The 3,746-nt window shown below is 43.5% G+C and overlaps 1 non-coding gene across 1 annotated transcript; it reads right to left on the bottom strand.

Annotated features, from left to right (window-relative positions):
• Positions 1 to 432: 432 nt before the first annotated feature.
• Positions 433 to 638, bottom strand: LOC129402735 (small nucleolar RNA U3). The gene has a single exon (XR_008628790.1). It is a non-coding gene; the product is annotated as a small nucleolar RNA U3 (small nucleolar RNA).
• Positions 639 to 3,746: the final 3,108 nt, after the last annotated feature.

Genomic DNA, 3,746 nt, shown 5'->3' with positions numbered 1-3,746 from the left:
TAAACTTGGGCACCCCAACTTATAAAACGTGCTCTAGTCTTGTGAGTCATCTCCCTACTCCTGTTTATTCATTTTTTTCAACAGACATTTATTAACTATTGTACATTCATAGCAATTCTTGACTTGGAAGTGTGGGTCTGATGGGCTGGTGCTCAGCCTGTTGATGCTTTAAGAACACTAGGGCTCTGAGTGAAGAATCCTGGCCGGCGGGCACTACAACACCGGAGAATGCTCCGGACAGCAAACCAAGTCGATAACACCGGGGTGCCCCAGATGGAGCAGGTGCAGTCTCCCTGCCTTCTCCAAATGGAATCCCGGTGACCATGAGCTTCTACAAACATGGTTCCGGTATGTGGGGACCAGGACTATTTCTCCAAACCACGAGGCCGCTTATGTGGCTATGTGACTGTTCCTAATATACAACAAAACAAAACAAAACAGACTGCATCCTCTCCCTCTCCTAGGGAAGAGAAGAATGATCATCAATGGAAAAAGGGAGCTGCAAAGGCAACACCTAGAACAGGTTCCATACTCAGGAGACTATCCTCTGGCTCCCCTCATGTTTTCGGGTGCTCTACAGAGTCTGAGAAACTTCTCTAGTAATGAACTGTAGAGCTGATCCCCGAAAGTATACTCGATGGTCTGAATTCTTGCTCATGATTTACAGTTGCTATTGTTTGGCAGTTGATGTGGCATCCCAGTTCAAATAACTTGAGCAGTGACTGGAGATTGTTATCACATGTACTCAAAAACATACGTTCAGGACACACACAGAAATCTCGAACCTAGGGCTGGAGCAATAGCACAGCGGGTAGGGCATTTGCCTTGCACGTGGCCCAACCCGGGTTCGGTTCCCAGCATCCCATATGGTCCCCTAAGCACCGCCAGGAGTAATTCTTGAGTAATTGAGCCAGGAGTAACCGCTGTGCATCGCCAGGTTGACCCCAAAGAAAAACTAAAAAAAAAAACAAAAAGAAATCTTGAACCCGAGCAACTTGCAGCAGAGATGCCCCAGGACTTTGCAATAGGCCATCTCTGCTGGGCTGCTCTAGAACGGGGCAGGTGCCATCCCACTGCCTGCCCTCTAAGAACTCCAGAGGTCTCCATTGTCTAGAAGCCAGCGAGAAGCACCAGCTCCCAGGCGGCCACGACCCAGAGACACACACAGGAATCTTGGACACGAGCAACCTGTGGCAGCAATTTCTTCAGACCTTAATTATTAAAATCTTAGAATTCCTAGAGTGTGCGACCACTCTCATGGCCGCGTGACATTATATTATATCCAAAACAAGCAATACAAAACACATTGTCTAGCAATTGTATTTTCGGCACATATAAGGGGATGTAGGACTGGTCTCGAAATATCGAAGGTAACTAAAGTAGAGAAAGGATACCTTGCAAATTTTCTGCCATGCAAGCAGGGGGAAGTATGGAAAACTCCATGTCCTCTTAGAAAACCATAATGCACAAAAGGAAAAGGAGAGAGAGAGAGAGCAAGAAGGAAAGTACCTCCCATAGAAGGAGGCTGGGGGTGGGGAGCTGGGATGTTGTGGATTGGTGGGAGGGAAGCAGGGGGCATTGGTGGTGGGAAATGAACATCAGTGGAGGCATGGATGCTAAATCGGATGCTAAATCATTGTATGACTAAAACCCAACTATGAACATCTTTGTACTGATTTACCTCACAAATTTTCAATTAAAAGATTTTTAAAAAATAAAGTAAAAAAAAATAAAGTGGAAGGCAACCAATTTTAACTACATGTTAGTAATCTCTTATAGAAGGACTCAATGGCTCCAGGGTGAAATACAAAAATCTTCACATACTTTCCACTAAGGAAACATTTTTGGATACTTTTTAGCAGATTATTCTTAACAAGAGATACAAAAGAAATGAGTTTGGCTCTGCTTCCGGGGCAGGGTTTGGGGTTCAGGGTGGAAACATTCGAAATATGATGGTGGAAATCTGTGACGGTGGTTGAATTGGTGTTTGAATACTAAATGTAATAAATTATTGTGAACAACTTTACAAAAATAAAATAAAATTTTAAAAAAGGTTGAGCAAGAAAAACAAAGCACAAAAACAAAACAAAGAAACAGAAGCTCATTTGGTGTGCCAGTTGGAGGAGTATGCAATGGCTACGAACTGAACTCAGGGCCACACGCATGCGAGTCATGTTGTTCTCCCACTCAAACTATCTCCCTGACTCTTTTATCTTTTATTACATGTTAACTATGCCTTAACAGGTTTGACTGAAAAGAAGAATGACCAAAAGTTTCCTGAAATAATCCTGGATCTTTCCATATTAGATTGTATCACCTCTGCTCCACTCCATATTATTTTCATTGCAATAAGCCTGACCAACCAATCAATCAAAACGATGTCTAAAGTGACTGAGTCAATTGATTTTCTAGCCTACTCATGCCTAAAACTTCATCCCGAGTACAATGGAGAACCACTGGAAGATAGATGAGAAGCACAGTTAACATTCAAATGGGACATAGAAATTGACCCCGGGTCAGCATGAAGGATGGAGGGGAAGTCTAGATCAAAGGCTCAAGGACCACTTAGGACAGAAATATGCCCAGGGTGTGGTGGTCTTCACTCTCAGCCTTTGTGCCCAGAGAAAAGTTGACTCTTTACAAACCATGGCCCCTTTTAGATTGTGTGTCTTCCATTGATACTGAGCCTTTTGAACCCCTCTGCAGGAAGTGATTGGAAAACAAATCAAAGTGACTGTGATGGTCTCTGTGTAAACAAAGTCGGTAACGTGGAAGGGTCCTTCCTGAGGAATCGATGTTTGTAACCTCCTATTTCTAGCATGGAGAGGGGATGGGAGCGGAGCATAGCATTGTAGAGCATTGGGGCTACTTATTTTACCTTCAGGAGATACACAAAAAGAGTCACCTGTGAATATTGCCAGAAGGTAGGCTCCTGAAATTCTGCTCCCAAAAAAATTTCCCAATCCATACACAACAATTTAGGTGTTATGGATTTAGCCACACAGCAGTCATGCTGCCAGAATTAGATCCCAGGCCCCCGGGCCAGAGCATTCTTGAGATAATTCATTATTTTGCTCATCCAACTAATTTCTGTTTGCTTTTCTTGTTGTTTGCTTATTTCAAAAACATATCTCACAGCCAGGCATGGTTCTAAATGCTTTGCAAATAAGGATTCAATCACTCCTCACTTTAACCACATGTAGTAGTTGCTCTTATTCCCATTTCACAGGAGAGGGAAATCAAGGCTCAGACCTGTGAAATAACTTGCCCAGAGTCCCACATCTGAGGTGGCAATTACCAGATTAGCTGCAGTGTCTGAGTCTTTTCTTCAGTGTCACATTGAAAGCAGAGAGCTGGATCCCAACGCCAAAGGACAGGCATTCATAGTGCTGGGGCATCCCAAGGTGGCGACCCTGAACTCTATCTGAGCCTACCCAACTTCTCCAACTATTTGAATTGGGGAATAGGGCCTGAAATGGGTGGGGGGGGGAGGGTGGCAGAGTGGAATAGCTTTTTCAGCACGAAGAATACACGAGTTTCCCTTGAGCACTCTCTGAGGGTAACAGAACATACTTCATCTTTGCAAGTACCAGAGCACTCTAGGAACAAGATGTGGAGGAGACAATAAACAGATGAGGGTTAAAAAGAGGCCAAAGTGAAGTTGTTCACTTTTTAAAAAAATTTTTTTTCCAGAGAATCACTGAGATGTACAGTTACAAATTTATGAACTTTTGTGTTTGCATTTC

Source organism: Sorex araneus, chromosome 2, assembly GCF_027595985.1.
Source record: "Sorex araneus isolate mSorAra2 chromosome 2, mSorAra2.pri, whole genome shotgun sequence".
Classification (NCBI taxonomy): domain Eukaryota; kingdom Metazoa; phylum Chordata; class Mammalia; order Eulipotyphla; family Soricidae; genus Sorex; species Sorex araneus.
The sequence above is the reverse complement of the archived record's forward strand: the minus strand, read 5'-3'. Positions and strand labels throughout refer to the sequence as shown.